Source organism: Euprymna scolopes, chromosome 8, assembly GCF_053919585.1.
Source record: "Euprymna scolopes isolate OS-2025 chromosome 8, ASM5391958v1, whole genome shotgun sequence".
Taxonomy (NCBI): domain Eukaryota; kingdom Metazoa; phylum Mollusca; class Cephalopoda; order Sepiida; family Sepiolidae; genus Euprymna; species Euprymna scolopes.
The window spans coordinates 87,446,634-87,460,878 of record NC_136489.1 but is presented as its reverse complement, the minus strand read 5'-3'; the positions used below and the strand labels follow the sequence as shown (position 1 = coordinate 87,460,878).

Below are 14,245 nucleotides of genomic sequence, written 5' to 3'. Positions count from 1 at the left end.
TTAATAAACGAGCAAAATCAATTTATTTAAAGAAACAAAGGTTTAATAGTATAGAAAATAGATAATATAACAATACACTTTTTTAATGAAGCCTGTTTAAAAAGCAACTTAAAAAATATAACAAATTTTTGTAAAAATCTAAAGAAAGAAAACTTCAAAAGAAGTGAAATGAATTACTTGATTCGCAATACTTTCATTTTAGAGATATTTCTTGGAAGCTTTCTAAGAAAAAGTTTATTGTTCTAAGAAAAGGTATTTTGTTCTATTAAACCTTTTATTGTTTAAATAATTTCACTTTGCTTGTTTTATTTAAAAAAATTATCACGGTTAAAATGCCTTTTTCACTTAGTATTTGGAAAATTACTGAGAAAAAACAGTCACTGAAAAGATAAGTGTATTTAAAATTTTTACAGTGAAATTTAATTGATGTACCAGAAAGTTCATTTCTCTGACTATAGTTGATCGAAGAATGCAAATGAAAACTGTTCTTCAATTATTTACAGATCATATTGAAATGCATCAATATACGAGTTCTTATTCCTTTGAAAAATAATACTAATCATGATGTCTAGAGTGAGTTATACTTTTTATTAAACCATTTTTATAAGAACCCAGGACTGGTATTTTTGTGAAGAAGAATAGAGAGGTAAAGAGAGAGCAATAGTAGTATTGGCTCGGTCCAAGAAATAAAACTACTTAATATGAGCTGGTTGTTTTAAAAATGTGACGGAACTAAGTGCTTTCCAATTCTTTGATATTGTGCCTCCTATTCTGGACACCACAGTCGTCAAAAGAAGCCCAAATGAAAGATTTAAAGCTGTCCCGAGTACAAGGAAATATTTTGTTTTCTATTTGAAATTTTTTTTTTTTTTTTTTTTTTTTACATAGGCATCACCACATTATCAAGGCCAAGAGGCCACTCAAGGATAAGGGTTAAAGAGTGTACAGTAGAAATTGGACAATATAGTAATCATTAGTAATGAAAATTTGGTAAATTTGATACTGATATGGAACGGCTCATCAAGAACTTATTTACGTTAGACTTGAAGACAGCCATATTGTAGTCAGCCGGAAAGCAGGAAAACGGAAGACAATTCCACAGGTGTGCAGTTCTAAGAAAGGAGCTTTGTTCATGGAATCTACGTTTAGGTGTAGGCACAGATAAAGAGTGGGGGCAATTATTGATAGTGTTTACAGCTAGACGAGTGTTTCTTGTGAAAGTTTTGCGAGGGGGGACCATAGATTGAAGCTCAGTCGAACACTTTCCATGAAAATAATGATATATCAGAGACAAACTCGCAACATCTCTTCTGTGAGATAGAGGTTGCAAGGAAGAGAAAAGGACATCTCCTACGAGGCTACGAAGTCTATTTTGAACTCTATCAAGGCAGGCCAAGTCCTTTCTTTGGAGTAATGTTCTTGCCTCAGACTTGGCAGATAACTGGCACAAACTACTGAATAGTTCCAACAGACAAGACGTGGTTTGTCCCCTAAACGTTTTCATCTTCCTTCTCAAAAGGCATTACATTGACAAGTCCTATGATTATGCCTGGAAAATGAAAATTTAATTATATCTCCTCTGTTTTTTCCAAGTCAAAAATACAATGACAGAAAAAGCAGGACAATGCAGCTTTGGTGAACTTTTGGACTCACCATGCCATGAGCTCCATTACACCCCGTCCACTGGCTTGAGAAATATGGACAAATTTGATGATGAAACCCGAACAACCTACCTGTGGCGTGCTGGTTTACGTAAGCAGGAAAATGTAACAACCATCTGTCTCCATCATGAACAGGTATTTGGTAATGCATTTGAACGCCATACAATCAAGTGCTGTGGCGTCTTGAAAACACACAAGCATAAAGTTCAGGGAAGAAAACGAATCGCTCTTGAGATGGCGCAATATTTAGAAGCCAAAGACTACACAGTTACGCCAGGGTTCATGCTTTGCCGACAATGTGACAAATCCTACCAATATCTCATCAATGAAAGTTCCTCTGACACAAGCTCCTCAGGTGATGTAGTTCATTTTCAAAATGATTTTAATGAAGATGCTCCAGCTGATGAACCATTTGAAATGTACAAAACACCAAGAAAACAGCTCAACACTGGTCTAGAAATGGTTGGTGTCTCTCCAGTGAAGCTTCATAGTGTGGCCCAAAATAGTCGTGTGAGCACTGCCAAACAGAAACTCAAGAAAGTGATGAACACATACAAATCCACCCTGGCAGAAGCCTACGATGTTGTAGGGGATATGCTCGAGACATCTGATTCTGATTTTGAGAAAAATGATGTCCAGTGGAAGGCTGCAGAGTTGGATCGACTGCATGATTTGATGCGAGAAAAACTAAAAACAGCTACGTACCCTCAGAAGATCCAAATATTGACTCTGGTACCGGACAAGTGGTCACGTGAATTTACTGCTCAACAATTTGGAGTGAGTGAGTACCTGATTCAGATGGCCCGGGATCTGAAAAAGGTCGGTGGCATTATAGCAACACCAGATCCAAAGAAAGGAAAATCTTTTCCTCAGGAAACTCTTGACCTGGTACTGAGTTTTTATGAAGATGACTAATACAGTTGCCAGATGCCAGGTAAAAAGGATTATGTAAGTGTCCGACGGAATGTGCACAAACAAAAGCATCTGGTTCTTTGTAACCTGTCAGAAATGTTTTCTGCATTCAAAGAAACATATTCAAATTTGAACATTGGCTTCTCCAAGTTCTGCTCTCTTAGGCCAAAGTGGTGTGTCCTCGCTGGTTTATCAGGGACCCATTCAGTTTGTGTGTGCAGCAGTGTTGCTTGTTGATGCAATTGACTAGAAATGCACATACAAAGACATGATTGAGAAATTAGTTTGTGACACAGATAACAGGGTCTGTATGATGCATCGTTGCGAATCATGTCCTGGGAGTGAAGCTCTGGAACAGTTCCTGGACGATGAACTGTCACACCTGGATATGGAATCCGAATTCCACTACTGCCAATGATCGAGCTGCCCTGTTGGCACTTACAACAACATATAGGGATTACAAGGAGCTTCTTGTGGAGAAGATTGATGAAATGACTCGACACTCATACCTCACCAAAGCCCAAGCACGTTATGTGAAGGCAAAAAAAGAAAATTTGGGAAAAACTGAGGTCATGGTATTGGGGGATTTCGCTGAAAACTATCTGTTTCTCATTCAGGATGAGATACAAAGTTTTCACTGGAGCAAAGAGTACTGCACACTTCACCCTCTTGTAATATACTACAAAGACGAAGTGGGAGTTCTACAGCATCACTCGCTATGTTTTATCTCTGACGACAATACACACAACACTTGCTTTGTTCACAAAATACAGAGCATGGTGACAGATTTCATTAAACATCTCACTGGTATCAACAAAATATGTTTCAGATGGTTGTGGTGGCCAATATAAGAACTTTAAAAACTTTCTTAATCTGTGCTTCCACAAAGATGATTACAGTATCGACGCTGAGTGGATATATTTTGCAACCAGCCATGGGAAATCCCCTTGTGATGGTATTGGTGGTGCCGTTAAATGGCATGCAGCAAAGCGAAGCTTGCAGAGACCCTTAAACAACCAGATTCTAACTTACAAAGCAATACTGGAAGTGTGCCAAGCCGAAATGAAGTCCATTGTGTTCTTTGGAATCGACAAGGAAGACATGGTTGAAGTGAAGGATAGAATGGAGAAGAGGTTTGAGGATGGGAAAACAGTACTCGGGACGAGAAGTAGTCATTTTGTTCCACAATCAGGATGCAAGATCGGACACAAACTTTGTAGTGAGGACAATTCATTTGTTGACATTCACGACTTTAAAATCCCCACTCATGTTGACATTGGGGATGTTGCTCCTTTGATGTACATAACGTGTGTGTACAACTTGTTCTGGTGGGTCGGATTGGTGCAGGAAGTAAACCTCAATGAAGGTGATGTTGATGTTCAGTTCATGCACCCCCATGGTCCACGTAAAACTTTCAACTGGCCTCGCAATGCTGACCTGTGTCCTGTTTCTTTCAAAAACATCATTTGCAGCATCCACGTACCTAAAACAAACTCAAGTGGAAGGAGCTTTACTATTTCTGATGAGGATTACGATAAAACCGTGACAGCATATGTTGCCTTACATGCATAAGATGTTGTGTTCTGTTGATAGTTTTTGACTTTAATGGACTATCGTTCCAAAAAATCCAAACCATATACCCACCCATCATAGGTACCATTTCTTAGTATCCGTGCCCACCACATTGATTACCAGAAAAATAGGCTTTTGTTCTTTCTTCACTAGTTCACAATTAAACCTAAAAAATGGGTTAATCACAGGGGGTCATGAGAATTTTTAGGGGTTTATAAATGCCACAAGCACATTGTATCCTCACCACATGCAGTTTATTATTTGGGATTGTTCACTGTGATTGGCCAATTTTTGAGGTTCGATTGTGAGCTATCCAGTTACTTGGCTTTACCGACTACTTGCATCAAACAAAAAAAAACAAAATAGTTTCAGCCAACCCAAAGAAACACTAGAAAGCAGCAATAACACTTCTTAAATGAACAGGAAGTCAAAATAAAATTCAGGATTCCCGTTTGTGGTGAAGTCAAGTGACTCCTTGTACACTGCTGTCTAGAAGTGAGGCCCGTAAAACTGCCCGTCTTTAAGGTTCGATTGTGAGCTAACGAGGAAAGAACCAAACCATTTTCGGAGGAATTTAAGTTCAGACTATCAAGAATGTCTAGAAACAAAAAAAAATTCAATTTCCAATAGTGCCACATGTTTTTTTGGGTCACCTTAGACCAATACCCAAATCTCAGCTTAAAAGTTCAGTAACTCAGAAACAATCCATTTTTAGAGGTTTTAAACATGATTTTTGGATTTATCGTGTGGAAAACCTTGTTTATGCAAATTTTCAAGGTTCTACCTAGTCTAGAAATTGATTTATGCCCCAAAACGTAATTTCGTGAATTTGCGCCTCTACGCGATATATGTAAAATACCAAAATTGCTATATTTCCGGAACCGCTTAGAGTTAAAAGCTCAAATTTTCAGGATTCCCTAGTTTTTATGATACCAACATATGGTGAAAGTTTGAAAAAAATCTGAGAGGTAAGGGTGTCAAAGATGTTTTTTTCTGGATGATTTGAGATGGAATTACCCTTTTTCTCTCAGAATTACCCTTTTTCTCTCAGAAGAGATGTTGCTCACATTTCATTATTTACATGGTAGATGGTTTCATGGTTTCAACCGGGGGGGGGGGGGTTCTCCGGCCACTAGAGTCTAGATCAGGGGTTGACAACCTCCAGCCTGTGGGCCAAATCTGGCCCTTGAGTGAATTTTGCTTGGCCCGCCACATTTCTTGGGGCACAATATAATACTTTTTGTACAATGTTTGTAATTGTTTTCTTTTATCTTCATATAGTAAAATAAGTGATATTGTTTGAATTTAATATTATATTTAATACTTGTTTTCTTTAAATGCACAGAACATTTATTTACTTATTTAATAGCATTGTTGTCCTACATGACAAAAGAGCCAAAGCTGTTTGGCCCTTTTTCCTGTAATCAGTATAGCTTTTTGGCCCTCACACTTGAAAATGGTTGCCGATCCCTAGTCTAGACCATTGTTGAGATGGATTGTTTTGTTATCTTAAGTATGGTCAGATGAGTTCAGTGCAGTTCCACCTTCTCATGCTTTGCCTTTTCACCTTTTGAGAAATGGTTAGTTTATTGTTAATCACCTGAGGTGTCCTTACTGTAGAATACTGACAAGAATACCCAAGCATATTTTGCAGACCCAAATGCTAGGCTGTTGGCTTTTAAAACCCTGCTTTCTGGATCTTATATCATATCTTTCTGCTATGGGAGGGAGATAAACATAACTTTGTCTTTTGCTTGGGAATAAAGTGTAGTATCTGTTCTGATACTGCACTTAGTTTAGTCTGTTCTTGGTCAGTGAAGGAGAAATCCTTCTGGATTAAGGCAATTTTTATTATTGTTCCAATCCAGAGTGTCCCTTTTTGGAGAACTGGATTTTCCCCTACATTAAAAACTGCCCTTGTGTCTAACTATGCCCTTGTGGAAAGGCAAGTAAGAAAAGAACTTTCCCTTCTTTTGCGTGCCTAGTGTTAGGCAGAATTTTCATAAATGGATACTTTCCATCTTTATATAGAACACATTATCAAAAGACTGTTTCCCTGTAGACTACATTGTTATCTTGAAATCCAATGCCGATAAATATTCCTTCATAAGTAATAAAGCTTTGTTCATTCCAGTCATTATTAATCTTGTAATATTCATCATTCAACTGACAATCCATCTCATTAACCCTTTATCTTTCAGTGGCTTTTGATCTTGATTAGTATTGACTTATTAGTAAAATGTTAAATATGTTACAATAAAACATGCACTTGTATATGGCATAATCACGCTTGACACACAGGTTCCCGTCATATCACCGAAGTTAAGCAATGATGAGTGTGGCCAGTACTAGATGGGTGACCATTTGGGATTTCCAGGTGCTGTATATGCTCTCTGCTTATTTTGGCATTGTTTCCAATCGTCCTGGACTTCTCTTTGCCTCTGGACTCTAGCCGTGCCGATTCAGGAGAGGTGTTGTTGGAGATTGTGCAACCCTTGCCACACAATTATATGCGCAGCTGTCCCGATAGGCGGTATCTTTTTTCTTTTGAGCCAGAACGGAGGCATCGACATTGAAAACATGCACTAGTGGGACCTGTGGAAATTTCACAGTGGCATCTTTCATCTGTAGTATATTGCTGCTATGCATTCTGTGGATGTACGGCATGGATAGAAATTCCCGCGATATTATTGTAGCCCTTTTGTTAAAACTGTAAAAGAATTTATCTAAGTAATTTGGTTAATGTAGTGTCAGAATATATCTGGTTATTTCGGTTTGTCTCCAATATCCTTAAAGGAGTCTGTGACATATTTCCATTGTATAGACGCCCGGTGCGAACGGAAACTCCATATCATTATGCCATTTTAAGACAGACCAGATACTACACTTGGATCCTAGCCAGATGACCAAGGGCGTATATTTTAGTTTCATGTACAGTTCAGCAGTGACATTTTTAAAAAATTAAAAAAAAATGTTTATATTAAATCTTCGGTATTTATTAAGGAGGATAGAAGATAACATACTACAAAAATTATATTAACATATCTATATACTAATTAAATGTTGATAGTATGTTATCACCTTCTATCCTGCTTTTTAATAAATAAGATTGAACAATTTATTATCTGGAAACTGTGACACATGTACGAATTAAACTAATGAAGTGTACACGGGGGGGAGGGGGGAATTTTTTTTTTTTTTTTTTTGGGTCACCCTGTATTACTTGTAAGTAGTATTAAAAACTTGTTATCAGTGAAGTATGCCAGGAAAGATAGCATCTGTTAACTGTAGTCTTCTAATGTTAGTAGTATGACAAATTGTTGACTGGTTTGTTTACATACTGCAAGTGTTGACTGAACAAGTCGGTATTTCAAGCAAGCAGTTGGCTGAATCACTGCATTTTATGGTTCAGTCTGTTGCTAGTTTCTACCTTAACCTGATTAAACACTTTGATTAAACACTAAAGAAAGGTCAAGCTTTGAAGTGGTCGAAGAATCTAATAACTTTACTACTGCAAGGTACTTTAACGTAACTGATAAAATCATCACAGGTGAATAAAAGAAAAGGATATCTTGAACTATTCCAAAGAGATAAGCCTCTCTTTTTTGTATAAGTAGCATTTGTATTTATATAGTTTCTCTCAAAACAATATTTCATGGTATAATATTATTACTACTTAGGTTGTGATGATAATATAATTTAAAATTTGATATATTAATAAAAAAAAAAAAAAGTTCACTTTTGATATAACTGAAAAACTACCTATGGACATGACCGAGAAAGAATACAAAGTGGACATTGGGTTTACTTACAACCTCATAACTCTTACTATTCTGAATTTTCTCTTTTAGACCTCACATTCCATAAGCGATTTTTTTCTAGCAAAGTGGGAAGAATTGCTGTTCTAGATTGAAATCTATCCATTTAACACTAGTTGGATGTTTTATGCTTTTTTTTTTTTTACCTTCAAGTATTTTTTTTTTATAGATACTTCAGATCTTATGGACTAATTTATCTTTAGCTGACCTTTGACAATTAAATATTTTCGTTTACTAGTCAAATAGAAAAGTTATTAGCCAAAAACCCATGTGATTTTTGGAATATAATTCCGTGACGAGTATTTACATCATAAAGATCTTTTTGTGTTTAAAAAAAAAATTTTTTTTTTTTTTTTTTTTTTTTTTCAAATAAGTGTAATTCGAAATATCCACTGAACCTGTTGAAACTTGAAATTGCTTCGGATATTTTTTTTTTTTAAAAATAGCCTTTGTTTAAAAATCAAAAAAACAAAAAAAAGTAGATTAATCTATTAAACATTTTAGTGTTTAAATAATTTGATTTTGGTCATTTTATTAAAAAAAAAAAAAAAAAAAAATTAAGACATTTTTCACTTGGTAATCAGCTTGGGAAGATTATCAGTGAAAAACAAAAATCACAATCACCAGAAGATAAATGTTTAGTCTTTGAAATATCATTTGCAAATGCGACTGTTTCTCTCGCAATGTAAAGCCCTTTGCTTACATCAATTGACTTGATGCCTTGTCTGGAGCAATTTTCATAATAAAAAGTATTTATACAGTTTATATTAATTTATTTATTGCGGACTATTATTCTCATCTTTATTAATTGTTTCACAGTTTATACAGTTTGTCCCCAAACAATCTGTCATATTGTAATATCATTGCTACTTAATTTGAGATAATACTATTATTTAAAATTTTATATTACATTAGTATATAAAAAATAATCTAGATATAACTGGAAAACTACCCATGACCATTACTGAGAAATTTTACTTTTTTGATGAGTCTTAATAGATCTGAGTGGCAAAAAGGTCAGCGTTTACTTGAGTGGGTGTAAAAGAGAAATTTAAAACCTAATGGATTTATTGGGTTTAATTATATACTGATATCATTAGGAAAAATATTAAATTAATTTCTCATCAACCATATGTGAATCATTTATAGTAGGTGTTTCAGCTTTATCATTCCTACTCTATAAAAGAGATAAATATCTGACAGTATGGTATAAATAATGACTGGAAAATCTTTATGTGAAATGGGCTGCTATGACATCTCAGTGTATCTGTTTCAGATGTGTTTGGAGATAGCATTACCGATGTATAAGATTATTGAAAAGGCTGACAGGATCATGAAAAGTGAAAAAAGAATTGATTTTTGGTAACCTTTCAGCAGATAGCTGACTAAAGTTCTTCTTGGATTCTGTCCTAAATTGATTTCTTGATGAAAAAGTCTTATGAAGGTGCTTGACTTAGCTCCAGTCTATGTTACCCCTCTCCCATAAAACATCCATAACAAACACTCTCCTAATTACGACGACTGTAAACAATTTCCCTCACTCTATCTGCACCTAAAACTAAACAAAAAGTAAAGTTTCTTTCCTAGAACCATCAGCCTGTGGAACACAATACCGCAGGGCTGCTACCCAGTTGATTATAACATGGTCATTTTAAAGTCCAAACGTAAACAAGTTCTTGTTGAACTGTTTTCTTAAATAATCAATTTCTTCCCAATTTCCATTATTATTGATCAGTGTTTTTTTTTTCCAGCCATCTGACATTTCTTTACCCTTATACTTGAGTGGCCTTGATAAGCAGTGACCTCCTAGTAAAAAAAGAAAAGCTTTTTGCATATTTGAAGAAAGCATACATTGTATCAGAACGTCATGAACTACATGAAACCTATTTCACAGATTTACCAATCCTGATTTTATACATTGCCAGAACTGCTCTGTGGAACACAGTACCGTGGAGCTGATTCCAAACTGACTATAACATGATCGTTTTCAAGTCTTATGTAAACAAGTTCTGGATGAGATCTCGTCTAAAATAAATAATTCTTATCCAATTTCCACCAATGATCATCATAGTGTTATATTGCATGATAGATTAACCTTTATCCTTCAATGGCCTCTGGGACTTGATGTTATGATTTTGTAGTCTTATTAATATGACTCATCATGTTGGAATTTATGACTTTTCATTCAGGTGTTGGCATTACTGAAGACTGCCAACCTCCTGCAGTGAAAGTGATACAATAATTGCAACAGAACACATGCAACCTGTACCATTATATGAGCTGATAACAACTACCCCCCCCCCCCGGCCTTGTCTTATAAAGGTTGATATGCTGTGAGGCAGCCGTTTTAATAAAATGGACATTGTTAGCTACATATGTATGTTACATAGATTTCATATTGTGACTCTGGATGATTTTGTATGAGAAACGGTTATCTCTCTCTCTGTCTGTCTGTCTCTCTCTCGTATATATATATATATATATATATATATATATATATATATATATATATATATATAATATATAAAGTGAACGTGTGTGTGTCTGTGTACATTTCCCTATACAATATAACTCTGTCAATTTTTTGTTTACAGACTCGAGATTTGATATACAGGGTACTGAGATTTGGGAAAATCGACGTGATCGGTTTTTGGCCAGGAATTTGGCGATTAAGGGGTCAAAGTTCAACGATTTGCCCTTTGAGAACTCTACCAAACTCCTCCGACAATTTTGGGTCTACGCACTTGAAATTTTAGATATACGTTCCTTGGACATGGATCTAACTTAATAACTTGATTTGAGCCCAAAACAATAAATTTTAAGGGGTCATAATAGGGGTCAAAGTTAAAAAAAAATTGACCTCTGCGGTCTCTTCCAAATTACTGGTCTAAATATTTGAAATTTTACATAAAGGGTATTCAGAGATAGTGCAAGCTTTTTCATCAGTTTCGGTTGAAAATTTTTAGTTAGTAATATATAAATGTATGTATGTATGTATGTCTGTTTGCATGTGTGCCTTACACTTTCGATAGAGGCGACGGATTTTCACAAGATCAGTATCGTTTTAAAGATTGACCTTTCATACGACAAATATCAAAAAATTGCCTAAAAACATTAATATCTTCCCCTTCAACTAGGCACTTTTCTACAAGGGGGGTGGCAAATGCTGAACTTAGTAATTTTTTTTTATGCCTCATTCACTGTGCACTCACAGGGGACCATGCATGCTTCACTTGTTTTTTGCTTGAATTAAAGATTCTAAGATTTTATTTATATTAACAAAAAAAAAAAAAAAGTAAGCATTTAAAAATTCAAATTATTCATGCCATTATTCTCTTTTGACTAGGTATATGCAACCTGATCTCTTTAATCTGTATTTACAAAATCGAGACAATATAAAATTTCAAACTGAACCCTTCATTTAATTCATGGGGGGCAGATTATTATTTTTCTGAAGAAGGTTGGAGATTACATCAGCTGAAATGTGAAAATAACAATTAAGATGACAAAAATACAAATTATTAATCAGTCTGAAAAAGTTCAAAAACATTTGAAAATTTGTAAAAAAAAAAACTGTTTTTAATCAATTCATAATTAATATTTTATTACTTTTTAATTTTATTAATTAAAAATGTTTTTTTATTTGAAGGAAATATTATTGGCGGGTGAGTAGACTATTAATTACTGCTAACCTAAATTCAACATTTTATTAGTGCAAGGGTTCTCAACTAAAATAACTTTCTGCTAAGAGTATTTTAGGGTTTTAAACTTTTGACCAGATTTATTGGGTCAAACTATTAAACTTTACTATACATAATCTACAAGACCCTAAAGTATAACATGCTCCTATTTTTTTTTTTTTTTTTTTTTTTTACCCCAAACAAAGCACAGTGGATTGCTAGTAGTATTTGGATGATTAATCGTAATCTGAAAAATCAAAAGATTGGAAATTTTTATGCCTATTTTCCGATGCCAGAACGATTCTTTTGTCTTTTTTTGATTTTGTTTAAACCAAAATCTTCCATTGCTTTTAATAATGATAGAATAATAGATATTTATTGATTTTTATATAACCAGTAAAGCTAAAATCGATAGATCACTCTCCACAAGTGTATTTTGATGTTTAGGAAAATATTTACATATATAACATGTGTTTTTATGAAAAATCGGGGAAAATATCAATCTTATAGTTAAATAATTAGAGATTTATAAAGAATCGGAATCTGTAATTGTATTGGAATCGGAAAATATTCAAATCGTCCCATCACTAGTTGCTAGGCGTGATCACGAGTTGTCTTTCTTACAGGAAATTAGAATTTTTCGTTGTTATTTTATTCAAATTCTTGCATGAAACAATTTTGATCTCAGATTTGTAGTCGAACATAATTTATTATGTATCACAAGTTAAGATTTGATGACTTTTCTCTCTGGAAAAACTCAGACTTGTTATTTGTATCAAAATAGTGCATCAAAGTTGATGTTATTTTCCAAGTATATGCTAAAATGTTTTGAAAATCATGAAATAAATAATCTTTTTGACAATAAGCATTAAAAAAAATAAAATTATTTTATATCCATAATTGTTTAAATTGTAAAAGCTAAATTTGTGATTTAAATTAATAGAAATATTTTTTTTTTTAGTATACATTAAAAATAACTATATTTATAAGAATCTTTTTACTAATTTTCTCCTAATCAACAAGGTTTTTAGATCCAGTTTATTTGGGTGACTAATTTCAGTTTGACACTCTAAAAAATAACGTTTGGAATTTTCTTTATTTTTAATTGTGCATTACAAAATCTAAAAATCGCCACTAAAGTTCACTTAAGGTTATGTCCTCGGTTCAAGGAGGAATAGAAATGATTGTTACCAAGCAATGAACTGGCACACGAGTTTCATTAATAGTCTTAAGCTAAATAAATATTCAATATTGTAGCTGTTAACGTTTTTTAATGATGCATATGTTAAGATCAAGCAATTGCCATTTTGTTTGATGGCGAGGTTCAGAATAAGGAGGAAAATATAAGATAATGAAGAAACATATGCACACATTTGTTTTGAGTTTATTCTAGACATACGAAACTTGATATACAAAGGAATGAAAACCATTGACATAATTGGTGAATGAATACGTTAATATCTCTGTACAATAAGAATGACGTGTTGTTGGGGGTCAGATAATAAAGATGAAGAAACAATGTATACATGAATGAGAATTAATTCGTTGGTGTTCCAGAAGCCTGATACTGCAACTAGTGTTTTTGAAAGGCATGCCAGGATGGCAGCCATTCTCTGACATACTTCCGATGATTTTAATGCCCATCCAGGAAAGATGATAATATCCGATTCTATATTTTCTGTGAGTGTAATTAATTTTTTTTTTTTTTTTTTTTTTTTTTTTGAAAAGGAGTGCAATCTCCAGAGGCCAGTATGATTCCAGTGACAATAACTTGATATATTCATAGGGAGATCATTCGGGATAATTCTAAAACCAAAATCTACACTCTGCAATAAACCATACTTTGCCATAATCAGACCTTGCAGGGATGACAAGTAAATAACAGAACATTGATTGTAGTATAATAGTCTTTGAAATTATGAAGAAATTTAATTCCGATTATGGTTTTAATGTTCATAATAATATTTTACTTTTATTATTAAATTCATTAAAAATTAATATAATAAAATAATCCATGTAAATTTATGTTTACTAATATAAAAATGATTATCTAAATTGCATGCATATATTACAATTATTATTTTTGTAAATAAGAAAAGATAATGGGATGACATTTTTAAATATGGGAGTCAAGAGCAGATATATTGAGAACCCCTGCTATAGATGAAGAGCACTTACAATATTTATTTTCATATTCACTTTTGATTTAAAAAAAAAAAAAAGAAAAAAAAGATTTTCAAATTAAAATGGGTGTTTGTTTAGCAGGCTAATTTTCATCCTGTTAACCAAAATCTCTTAGTGTGACTGAGAGCAAATACCATTTTCATTTACTAAATTAACTTTCTTATTCTTGCTCTGTTTTTACATTGAGCACTCTTTTTTTTATTTTTCTAAAACACAATATTAACCCATCGCTTTTGGCACTTACATGTATAATATTTCCTTTTTTTTCTCACCTGGCAGTTAAATTTTAACAAAGATTTATTGTAAATTACATTCCAAATCACATTTCTTGCCATTTTGTTTCGTTGGGTCCTTGCTTTATTTTTAGATAGCGATGTTTTCTATTTCTATTAAATGTACTAATTACGTCATAAATCAC

General features: G+C 33.6%; 1 protein-coding gene across 3 annotated transcripts in view; it reads left to right on the top strand.

Moving 5' to 3' along the window:
- Positions 1-14,245, top strand: part of LOC145283625 (catenin alpha-2-like) — a 214,834-nt gene that overhangs the window by 44,328 nt on the left and 156,261 nt on the right. Inside the window, exon 2 of one of the 3 annotated variants that reach the window (XM_080132576.1) lies at positions 11,613-11,628. The exons of the other annotated variants lie outside the window; for them this stretch is intronic. The gene's annotated coding sequence lies outside the window, so the exon portion shown is untranslated. The remainder of the gene's footprint in view (positions 1-11,612; positions 11,629-14,245) is intronic. 3 annotated transcript variants of the gene reach the window in all.